The sequence below is a fragment of the Taudactylus pleione genome, unplaced genomic scaffold, assembly GCF_031769625.1.
Source record: "Taudactylus pleione unplaced genomic scaffold, aTauple2 ptg000815l, whole genome shotgun sequence".
Lineage (NCBI taxonomy): Eukaryota > Metazoa > Chordata > Amphibia > Anura > Myobatrachidae > Taudactylus > Taudactylus pleione.
Genome location: NW_028285217.1, coordinates 1005878 through 1018397, shown reverse-complemented (window position 1 = coordinate 1018397; position 12520 = coordinate 1005878). Strand labels below are relative to the sequence as shown.

The 12520-nt window shown below is 31.4% G+C and overlaps 5 non-coding genes across 5 annotated transcripts; all 5 read right to left on the bottom strand.

Annotated features, from left to right (window-relative positions):
- Positions 1-2169: 2169 nt before the first annotated feature.
- On the bottom strand, positions 2170-2242 carry TRNAF-GAA (transfer RNA phenylalanine (anticodon GAA)). The gene has a single exon. It is a non-coding gene; the product is annotated as a tRNA-Phe (tRNA).
- A 418-nt stretch (positions 2243-2660) lies between these two features.
- On the bottom strand, positions 2661-2733 carry TRNAF-GAA (transfer RNA phenylalanine (anticodon GAA)). The gene has a single exon. It is a non-coding gene; the product is annotated as a tRNA-Phe (tRNA).
- A 1865-nt stretch (positions 2734-4598) lies between these two features.
- On the bottom strand, positions 4599-4671 carry TRNAF-GAA (transfer RNA phenylalanine (anticodon GAA)). The gene has a single exon. It is a non-coding gene; the product is annotated as a tRNA-Phe (tRNA).
- Positions 4672-7019: 2348 nt separating this feature from the next.
- TRNAF-GAA (transfer RNA phenylalanine (anticodon GAA)) lies at positions 7020-7092 on the bottom strand. Its single transcript has one exon. It is a non-coding gene; the product is annotated as a tRNA-Phe (tRNA).
- A 4293-nt stretch (positions 7093-11385) lies between these two features.
- Positions 11386-11458, bottom strand: TRNAF-GAA (transfer RNA phenylalanine (anticodon GAA)). Its single transcript has one exon. It is a non-coding gene; the product is annotated as a tRNA-Phe (tRNA).
- Positions 11459-12520: the final 1062 nt, after the last annotated feature.

Below are 12520 nucleotides of genomic sequence, written 5' to 3'. Positions count from 1 at the left end.
GGTCAGGAAGCAGTTAGTTTACTTCAAATTTTCATAATAGAGTAGCATGACGGACAACATGAAAACAATATTTAAGCTGTATTAATGCACCGTGTTGTTAAATAAACATTCTCATCATTTAGAAGTTACTACTGAATACTCAACTATGTTAAGAAACGATGTTGTTTACATTTGAAATACTTAAAAACTGATAACTGCTCAAGGAAATAAGAAAAAATGCACTCAAACATGCTGAAACCTGGGACCTTTGGATCTTCAGTCTAACGCTCTCCCAACTGAGCTATTTTGGCAAAGTCTGTGTATGGCAAATGTCACTAAGACCTCAACTGAGCTATGTTTGCATGGTTACACAAGGTTAAGTATCAATATTTTTCTGTCATCATGATTGCATGAAATGAAGAGAAAAGATGTGTTTTATACTGTAAATATATCCATTACAAACCCTTAATCATACATTTAAGTAAAAGTTTTAACAAATTGTGGTCAGGAAGCATTGTTAGATTACTTCAAATTTTCATAATAATTAAAGTAGCATGACTTACAACATGAAAACAATATTTAAGCTGTATTTATGCACCGTGTTGTTAAATAAACATTCTCATCATTTAAAAGTTACTACTGAATACTCAACTATGTTAAGAAATGTTGTGGTTTACATTTGAAATAATTAAATACTGATAACTACTCAAGGAAAAAAGAAAAAATTTTCTCAAACATGCAGAAACCAGGGACCTTTAGATCTTCAGTCTAACGCTCTCCCAAATGAGCTATTTTGGCAAAGTCTGTGTATGGCAAAAGTCACTAAGACCTCAACTGAGCTATGTTTGCATGGTTACACAAGGTTTAGTATCAATATTTTTCTGTCATCATGATTGCATGAAATGAAAAGAAAATATGTGTTTTATATTGTAAATATATCCATTACAAACCCTTAATCATACATTTAAGTAAAAGTTTTAACAAATTGTGGTCAGGAAGCATTGTTAGATTACTTAAAATTTTCATAATAGTTAGAGTAGCGTGACTTAAAACATGAAAACAATATTTAAGCTGTATTTATGCACCATGTTGTTAAATAAACATTCTCATCATTTAGAAGTTACTACTGAATACTCAACTATGTTAAGAAATGATGTTGTTTAAATTTGAAATAATTAAATTCTGATCACTACTCATGGAAAAAAGAAATATGCACTCAAACATGCCGAAACCAGGGACCTTTAGATCTTCAGTCTAACGCTCTCCCAACTGAGCTATTTCGGCATAGTCTGTGTATGGCAAAAGTCACTAAGACATCAACTGAGCTATGTTTGCATGGTTACACAAGGTTAAGTATCAATATTTTTCTGTCATCATGATTGCATGAAATGAAGAGAAAAGATGTGTTTTATACTGTAAATATATAAATTACAAGCCCTTAATCATACATTCAAGTAAAAGTTTTAACAAATTGTGGTCAGGAAGCAGTTAGTTTACGTCAAATTTTCATAATAGAGTAGCATGACGGACAACATGAAAACAATATTTAAGCTGTATTTATGCACCGTGTTGTTAAATAAACATTCTCATCATTTAGAAGTTACTACTGAATACTCAACTATGTTAAGAAACGATGTTGTTTACATTTGAAATACTTAAAAACTGATAACTGCTCAAGGAAATAAGAAAAAATGCACTCAAACATGCTGAAACCCGGGACCTTTAGATCTTCAGTCTAACGCTCTCCCAACTGAGCTATTTTGGCAAAGTCTGCGTATGGAAAAAGTCACTAAGACATCAACTGAGCTATGTTTGCATGGTTACACAAGGTTTAGTATCAATATTTTTCTGTCATCATGATTGCATGAAATGAAAAGAAAATATGTGTATTATACTGTAAATATATCCATTACAAACCCTTAACCATACATTTAAGTAAAAGTTTTAACAAATTGTGGTCAGGAAGCATTGTTAGATAACTTCAAATTTTCATAATAGTTAGAGTAGCATGACTTACAACATGAAAACAATATTTAAGCTGTATTTATGCACCGTGTTCTTAAATAAACATTCTCATCATTTAGAAGTTACTACTGAATACTCAACTATGTTAAGAAATGATGTTGTTTAATTTTGAAATAATTAAATTCTGATCACTACTCAAGGAAAAAAGAAAAATGCAGTCAAACATGCCGAAACCCGGGATCGAACCAGGGATCTTTAGATCTTCAGTCTAACGCTCTCCCAACTGAGCTATTTCGGCAAGGTCTGTGTATGACAAAAGTCACTAAGACATCAACTGAGCTATGTTTGCATGGTTACACAAGGTTAAGTATCAATATTTTTCTGTCATCATGATTGCATGAAATGAAGAGAAAAGATGTATTTTATACTGTAAATATATAAATTACAAGCCCTTAATCATACATTTAAGTAAAAGTTTTAACAAATTGTGGTCTGGAAGCAGTTGGTTTACTTCAAATTTTCATAATAGAGTAGCATGACGGACAACATGAAAACAATATTTAAGCTGTATTTATGCACCGTGTTGTTAAATAAACATTCTCATCATTTAGAAGTTACTACTGAATACTCAACTATGTTAAGAAATGATGTTGTTTAAATTTTAAATAATTAAATTCTGATCACTACTCAAGGAAAAAAAAAAATGCACTCAAACATGCCGAAACCCGGGATTGAAGCAGGGACCTTTAGATCTTCAGTCTAACGCTCTCCCAACTGAGCTATTTCGGCAAAGTATGTGTATGGCAAAAATCACTAAGACCTCAACTGAGCTATGTTTGCATGGTTACACAAGGTTAAGTATCAATATTTTTCTGTCATCATGATTGCATGAAATGAAGAGATAAGATGTGTTTTAAACTGTAAATATATCCATTACAAACCCCTAATCTTACATTTAAGTAAAAGTTTTAAAAAATTGAGGTCAAGAAGCAGTTAGTTTATTTCAAATTTTCATAATAGAGTAGCATGATGGACATCATGAAAACAATATATAAGCTGTATTGATGCACCGTGTTGTTAAATAAACATTCTCATCATTTAGAAGTTACCACTGAATACTCAACTATGTTAAGAAATTATGTTGTTTACATTTGAAATACTTAAAAACTGATAACTGCTCAAGGAAAGAAGAAAAAAGGTACTCAAACATGCTGAAACCCGGGACCTTTAGATCTTCAGTCTAACGCTCTCCCAACTGAGCTATTTTGGCAAAGTCTGTGTATGGCAAAAGTCACTAAGACCTCAACTGAGCTATGTTTGCATGGTTACACAAGGTTTAGTATCAATATTTTTCTGTCATCATGATTGCATGAAATGAAAAGAAAATATGTGTTTTATACTGTATAACGCTTAATTATACACTTAAGAAAAATTTTTAACAAATTGTGGTCAGGAAGCATTGTTAGATTACTTCAAATTTTCATAATAGTTAGAGTAGCATGACTTACAACATGAAAACAATATTTAAGCTGTATTTATGCACAGTGTTGTTAATTAACATTCTCATCATTTAGAAGTAACTACTGAATACTCAACTATGTTAAGAAATGATGTTGTTTAAATTTGAAATAATTAAATTCTGATCACTACTAAAGGAAAAAATAAAAAATGCACTCAAACATGCCAAACTCAGGACCTTTAGATCTTCAGTCTAATGCTCTCCCAACTGAGCTATTCCAGCAAGGTCTGTGTATGGTAAAAGTCACTAAGACCTCAACTGAGCTATGTTTGCATGGTTACACAAGGTTTAGTATCAATATTTTTCTGTCATCATGATTGCATGAAATGAAAAGAAAATATGTTTTTTATACTGTAAATATATCCATTACAAACGCTTAATTATACATTTAAGTAAAAGTTTTAACAAATTATGGTCAGGAAGCATTGTTACATTACTTCAAATTTTCAAAATAGTTAGAGTAGCATGACGGACAACATGAAAACAATATTTAAGCTGTATTTATGCACGGTGTTGTTAAATAAACATTCTCATCATTTAGAAGATACTACTGAATACTCAACTATGTTAAGAAATGATGTTGTTAACATTTGAAATAATTAAATACTGATAACTACTCAAGGAAAAAAGAAAAAATTTACTCAAACATGACGAAACCCGGGACCTTTAGATCTTCAGTCTAACGCTCTCCAAACTGAGCTATTTCGGCATAGTCTGTGTATGGCAAATGTCACTAAGACATCAACTGAGCTATGTTTGCATGGTTACACAAGGTTTAGTATTAATATTTTTCTGTCATCATGATTACATGAAATGGAAAGAAAATATGTGTTTTATACTGTAAATATATCCATTACAAACCCTTAATCATACATTTAAGTAAAAGTTTTAACAAATTGTGGTCAGGAAGCATTGTTAGATTACTTCAAATTTTCATAATAGTTAGAGTAGCGTGACTTACAACAAGAAAACAATATTTAAGCTGTATATATGCACCGTGTAGTTAAATAAACATTCTCATCATTTAGAAGTTACTACTGAATACTCAACTATGTTAAGAAATGATGTTGTTTAAATTTGAAATAATTAAATTCTCATCACTACTCAAGGAAAAAAGAAAAAATGCACTCAAACATGCCGAAACCCGGGATCGAACCAGGGACCTTTAGATCTTCAGTCTAACGCTCTCCCAACTGAGCTATTTCGGCAAGGTCTGTGTATGGCAAAAGTCACTAAGACATCAACTGAGCTATATTTGCATGGTTACACAAGGTTAAGTATCAATATTTTTCTGTCATCATGATTGCATTAAATGAAGAGAAAAGATGTGTTTTATACTGTAAATATATAAATTACAAGCCCTTAATCAAACATTTAAGTAAAAGTTTTAACAAATTGTGGTCAGGAAGCAGTTAGTTTACTTCAAATTTTCATAATAGAGTAGCATGACGGACAACATGAAAACAATATTTAAGCTGTATTAATGCACCGTGTTGTTAAATAAACATTCTCATCATTTAGAAGTTACTACTGAATACTCAACTATGTTAAGAAACGATGTTGTTTACATTTGAAATACTTAAAAACTGATAACTGCTCAAGGAAATAAGAAAAAATGCACTCAAACATGCTGAAACCTGGGACCTTTGGATCTTCAGTCTAACGCTCTCCCAACTGAGCTATTTTGGCAAAGTCTGTGTATGGCAAATGTCACTAAGACCTCAACTGAGCTATGTTTGCATGGTTACACAAGGTTAAGTATCAATATTTTTCTGTCATCATGATTGCATGAAATGAAGAGAAAAGATGTGTTTTATACTGTAAAAATATCCATTACAAACCCTTAATCATACATTTAAGTAAAAGTTTTAACAAATTGTGGTCAGGAAGCATTGTTAGATTACTTCAAATTTTCATAATAATTAAAGTAGCATGACTTACAACATGAAAACAATATTTAAGCTGTATTTATGCACCGTGTTGTTAAATAAACATTCTCATAATTTAGAAGTTACTACTGAATACTCAACTATGTTAAGAAATGTTGTGGTTTACATTTGAAATAATTAAATACTGATAACTACTCAAGGAAAAAAGAAAAAATTTTCTCAAACATGCAGAAACCAGGGACCTTTAGATCTTCAGTCTAACGCTCTCCCAAATGAGCTATTTTGGCAAAGTCTGTGTATGGCAAAAGTCACTAAGACCTCAACTGAGCTATGTTTGCATGGTTACACAAGGTTTAGTATCAATATTTTTCTGTCATCATGATTGCATGAAATGAAAAGAAAATATGTGTTTTATATTGTAAATATATCCATTACAAACCCTTAATCATACATTTAAGTAAAAGTTTTAACAAATTGTGGTCAGGAAGCATTGTTAGATTACTTAAAATTTTCATAATAGTTAGAGTAGCGTGACTTAAAACATGAAAACAATTTTTAAGCTGTATTTATGCACCATGTTGTTAAATAAACATTCTCATCATTTAGAAGTTACTACTGAATACTCAACTATGTTAAGAAATGATGTTGTTTAAATTTGAAATAATTAAATTCTGATCACTACTCATGGAAAAAAGAAATATGCACTCAAACATGCCGAAACCAGGGACCTTTAGATCTTCAGTCTAACGCTCTCCCAACTGAGCTATTTCGGCATAGTCTGTGTATGGCAAAAGTCACTAAGACATCAACTGAGCTATGTTTGCATGGTTACACAAGGTTAAGTATCAATATTTTTCTGTCATCATGATTGCATGAAATGAAGAGAAAAGATGTGTTTTATACTGTAAATATATAAATTACAAGCCCTTAATCATACATTCAAGTAAAAGTTTTAACAAATTGTGGTCAGGAAGCAGTTAGTTTACTTCAAATTTTCATAATAGAGTAGCATGACGGACAACATGAAAACAATATTTAAGCTGTATTTATGCACCGTGTTGTTAAATAAACATTCTCATCATTTAGAAGTTACTACTGAATACTCAACTATGTTAAGAAATGATGTTGTTTACATTTGAAATACTTAAAAACTGATAACTGCTCAAGGAAATAAGAAAAAATGCACTCAAACATGCTGAAACCCGGGACCTTTAGATCTTCAGTCTAACGCTCTCCCAACTGAGCTATTTCGGCAAAGGCTGTGTATGGCAAAAGTCACTAAGACATCAACTGAGCTATGTTTGCATGGTTACACAAGGTTTAGTATTAATATTTTTCTGTCATCATGATTGCATGAAATGAAAAGAAAATATGTGTTTTATACTGTAAATATATCCATTACAAACCCTTAATCATACATTTAAGTAAAAGTTTTAACAAATTGTGGTCAGGAAGCATTGTTAGGTTACTTCAAATTTTCATAATAGTTAGAGTAGCATGACTTACAACAAGAAAACAACATTTAAGCTGTATTTATGCACCGTGTTGTTAAATAAACATTCTCATAATTTAGAAGTTACTACTGAATACTCAACTATGTTAAGAAATGATGTTTAAATTTGAAATAATTAAATTCTGATCACTACTCAAGGAAAAAAGAAAAAACATGCCGAAACCCAGGATCGAACCAGGGACCTTTAGATTTTCAGTCTAATGCTCTCCCAACTGAGCTATTTCGGCAAAGTCTGTGTATGGCAAAAGTCACTAAGACCTCAACTGAGCTATGTTTGCATGGTTACACAAGGTTAAGTATCAATATTTTTCTGTCATCATGATTGCATGAAATGAAGAGAAAAGATGTGTTTTATACTGTAAATTTATAAATTACAAACCCTTAATTGTACATTTAAGTAAAAGTTTTAACAAATTGTGGTCAGGAAGCAGTTAGTTTACTTCAAATTTTCATAATAGAGTAGCATGACGGACAACATGAAAACAATATTTAAGCTGTATTTATGCACCGTGTTGTTAAATAAACATTCTCATCATTTAGAAGATACTACTGAATACTCAACTATGTTAAGAAATGATGTTGTTTACATTTGAAATAAATAAATACTGATAACTACTCAAGGCAAAAAGAAAAAATGTATTCAAACATACCGAGACACGGGATCGAACCAGGGACCTTTAGATATTCAGTCTAACACTCTCCCAACTGAGCTATTTCGGCAAGGTCGGTGTAAGGCAAAAGTCACTAAGACCTCAACTGAGCTATGTTTGCATGGTTACACAAGGTTAAGTATCAATATTTTTCTGTCATCATGATTGCATGAAATGAGGAGAAAAGATGTGTTTTATACTGTAAATATATAAATTACAAACCCTTAATCGTACATTTAAGTAAAAGTTTTATCAAATTGTGGTCAGGAAGCATTGTTAGATTACTTCAAATTTTCATAATAGAGTAGCATGACGGACAACATGAAAACAATATTTAAGCTGTATTTAGGCACCGTGTTGTTAAATAAACATTCTCATTATTTAGAAGTTACTACTGAATACTCAACCATGTTAAGAAACGATGTTGTTTACATTTGAAATACTTAAAAACTGATAACTGCTCAAGGAAAGAAGAAAAAAGGTACTCAAACATGCTGAAACCCGGGACCTTTAGATCATAAGTCTAACGCTCTCCCAACTGAGCTATTTTGGGAAAGGCTGTGTATGGCAAAAGACACTAAGACCTCAACTGAGCTATGTTTGCATGGTTACACAAGATTTAGTATTAATATTTTTCTGTCATCATGATTGCATGAAATGAAAAGAAAATATGTGTTTTATGCTGTAAATATATCCATTACAAACCCTTAATCATACATTTAAGTAAAAGTTTTAACAAATTGTGGTCAGGAAGCATTGTTAGATTACTTCAAATTTTCATAATCATTAGAGTAGCATGACTTACAACATATAAACAATATTTAAGCTGTATTTATGCACCGTGTTGTTAAATAAACATTCTCATCATTTAGAAGTTACTACTGAATACTCAACTATGTTAAGAAATGATGTTGTTTAAATTTGAAATAATTTAATTCTTATCACTACTCAAGGAAAAAAGAAAAACGCACTCAAACATGCCAAAACCCATGATCGAACCAGGGACCTTTAGATCCAGTCTAACACTCTCCCAACTCAGCTATTTCGGCAAGGTCGGTGTAAGGCAAAAGTCACTAAGACCTCAACTGAGCTATGTTTGCATGGTTACACAAGGTTAAGTATCAATATGTTTCTGTCATCATGATTGCATGAAATGAAGAGAAAAGATGTGTTTTATACTGTAAATATATAAATTACAAACCCTTAATTGTACATTTAAGTAAAAGTTTTAACAAATTGTGGTCAGGAAGCAGTTAGTTTACTTCAAATTTCATAATAGAGTAGCATGACGGACAACATGAAAACAATATTTAAGCTGTATTTATGCACCATGTTGTTAAATAAACATTCTCATCATTTAGAAGTTACTACTGAATACTCAACTATGTTAAGAAATGATGTTGTTTATATTTGAAATACTTAAAAACTGATAACTGCTCAAGGAAAGAAGAAACAAGGTACTCACACATGCTGAAACCCGGGACCTTTAGATCTTCAGTCTAACGTTCTCCCAACTGAGCTATTTCGGCAAAGTCTGTGTATGGCAAAAGTCACTAAGACCTCAACTGAGCTATGTTTGCATGGTTACACAAGGTTTAGTATCAATATTTTTCTGTCATCATGATTGCATGAAATGATAAGAAAATATGTGTTTTATACTGTATAACCCTAATTATACATTTAAGTAAAAGTTTTAACAAATTGTGGTCAGGAAGCATTGTTAGATTACTTCAAATTTTCATAATAGAGTAGCATGACGGACAACATGAAAACAATATTTAAGATGTATTTTTGCACCGTGTTGTTAAATAAACATTCTCATCATTCAGAAGATACTACTGAATACTCAACTATGTTAAGAAATGATGTTGTTTACATTTGAAATAATTAAATACTGATAACTACTCAAGGAAAAAAGAAAAAATATACTCAAACATGCTGAAACCCGGGACCTTTAGATCTTCAGTCTAACGCTCTCCCAACTGAGCTATTTCGGGAAAGGCTGTATATGGCAAAAGTCTCTAAGACCTCAACTGAGCTATGTTTGCATGGTTACACAAGGTTTAGTATCAATATTTTTCTGTCATCATGATTGCATGAAATGAAAATAAAATATGTGTTTTATACTGTAAATATATCCATTACAAACCCTTAATCATACATTTAAGTAAAAGTTTTAACAAATTGTGGTCAGGAAGCATTGTTAGATTACTTCAAATTTTCATAATAGTTAGAGTAGCATGACTTACAACATGAAAACAATATTTAAGCTGAATTTATGCACCGTGTTGTTAAATAAACATTCTCATCATTTAGAAGTTACTACTGAATACTCAACTATGTTAAGAAATGATGTTGTTTAAATTTGAAATAATTAAATTCTGATAACTACTCAAAGCAAAAAGAAAAAATGTACTCAAACATGCTGAAACCCAGGACCTTTAGATCTTCAGTCTAACACTCTCCCAACTGAGCTAATTTGGCAAACTCTGTGTATGGCAAAAGTCACTAAGACCTCAACTGAGCAATGTTTGCATGGTTACACAAGGTTAAGTATCAATATTTTTCTGTCATTATGATTGCATGAAATTAAGAGAAAAGATGTGTTTTATACTGTAAATATATAAATTACAAACCCTTAATCGTACATTTAAGTAAAAGTTTTAACAAATTGTGGTCAGGAAGCATTGTTAGATTACTTCAAATTGTCATAATAGAGTAGCATGATGGACAACATGAAAAAAATATTTAAGCTGTATTTATGCACCGTGTTGTTAAATAAACATTCTCATCATTTAGAAGTTACTACTGAAAACTCAACCATGTTAAGAAACGATGTTGTTTACATTTGAAATACTTAAAAACTGATAACTGCTCAAGGAAAGAAGAAAAAAGGTACTCAAACATGCTGAAACCCGGGACCTTTACATCATCAGTCTAACGCTCTCCCAACTGAGCTATTTCGGGAAAGGCTGTGTATGGCAAAAGTCACTAAGACCTCAACTGAGCTATGTTTGCATGGTTACACAAGGTTTAGTATCAATATTTTTCTGTCATCATGATTGCATGAATGAAAAGAAAATATGTGTTTTATACTGTAAATATATCGATTACAAATGCTTCATTATACATTTAAGTAAAAGTTTTAACAAATTATGGTCAGGAAGCATTGTTACATTACTTCAAATTTTCATAATAGTTAGAGTAGCATGACGGACAACATGAAAACAATATTTAAGCTGTATTTATGCACGGTGTTGTTAAATAAACATTCTCATCATTTAGAAGATACTACTGAATACTCAACTATGTTAAGAAATTATGTTGTTAATATTTGAAATAATTAAATGCTGATAACTACTCAAGGAAAAAAGAAAAAATTTACTCAAACATGCCGAAACCCGGGACCTTTAGATCTTCAGTCTATCGCTTTCCAAACGGAGCTATTTCGGCATACTCAGTGTATGGCAAAAGTCACTAAGACATCAACTGAGCTATGTTTGCATGGTTACACAAGGTTTAGTATTAATATTTTTCTGTCATCATGATTGCATGAAATGAAAAGAAAATATGTGTTTTATACTGTAAATATATCCATTACAAACCCTTAATCATACATTTAAGTAAAAGTTTTAACAAATTGTGGTCAGGAAGCATTGTTAGGTTACTTCAAATTTTCATAATAGTTAGAGTAGCATGACTTACAACAAGAAAACAACATTTAAGTTGTATTTATGCACCGTGTTGTTAAATAAACATTCTCATAATTTAGAAGTTACTACTGAATACTCAACTATGTTAAGAAATGATGTTGTTTAAATTTGAAATAATTAAATTCTGATCACTACTCAAGGAAAAAAGAAAAAAACATGCCGAAACCCAGGATCGAACCAGGGACCTTTAGATCTTCAGTCTAATGCTCTCCCAACTGAGCTATTTCGGCAAAGTCTGTGTATGGCAAAAGTCACTAAGACCTCAACTGAGCTATGTTTGCATGGTTACACAAGGTTAAGTATCAATATTTTTCTGTCATCATGATTGCATGAAATGAAGAGAAAAGATGTGTTTTATACTGTAAATATATAAATTACAAACCCTTAATTGTACATTTAAGTAAAAGTTTTAACAAATTGTGGTCAGGAAGCAGTTAGTTTACTTCAAATTTTCATAATAGAGTAGCATGACGGACAACATGAAAACAATATTTAAGCTGTATTTATGCACCGTGTTGTTAAATAAACATTCTCATCATTTAGAAGATACTACTGAATACTCAACTATGTTAAGAAATGATGTTGTTTACATTTGAAATAATTAAATACTGATAACTACTCAAGGAAAAAAGAAAAAATGTATTCAAACATACCGAGACACGGGATCGAACCAGGGACCTTTAGATCTTCAGTCTAACACTCTCACAACTGAGCTATTTCGGCAAGGTCAGTGTAAGGCAAAAGTCACTAAGACCTCAACTGAGCTATGTTTGCATGGTTACACATGGTTAAGTATCAATATTTTTCTGTCATCATGATTGCATGAAATGAGGAGAAAAGATATGTTTTATACTGTAAATATATAAATTACAAACCCTTAATCGTACATTTAAGTAAAAGTTTTAACAAATTGTGGTCAGAAAGCAGTTAGTTTATTTCAAATTTTCATAATAGAGTAGCATGATGGACAACATGAAAACAATATTTAAGCTGTATTTAGGCACCGTGTTGTTAAATAAACATTCTCATCATTTAGAAGTTACTACTGAATACTCAACCATGTTAAGAAACGATGTTGTTTACATTTGAAATACTTAAAAACTGATAACTGCTCAAGGAAAGAAGAAAAAAGGTACTCAAACATGCTGAAACCCGGGACCTTTAGATCATCAGTCTAACGCTCTCCCAACTGAGCTATTTCGGGAAAGGCTGTGTATGGCAAAAGACACTAAGACCTCCACTGAGCTATGTTTGCATGGTTACACAAGATTTAGTATTAATATTTTTCTGTC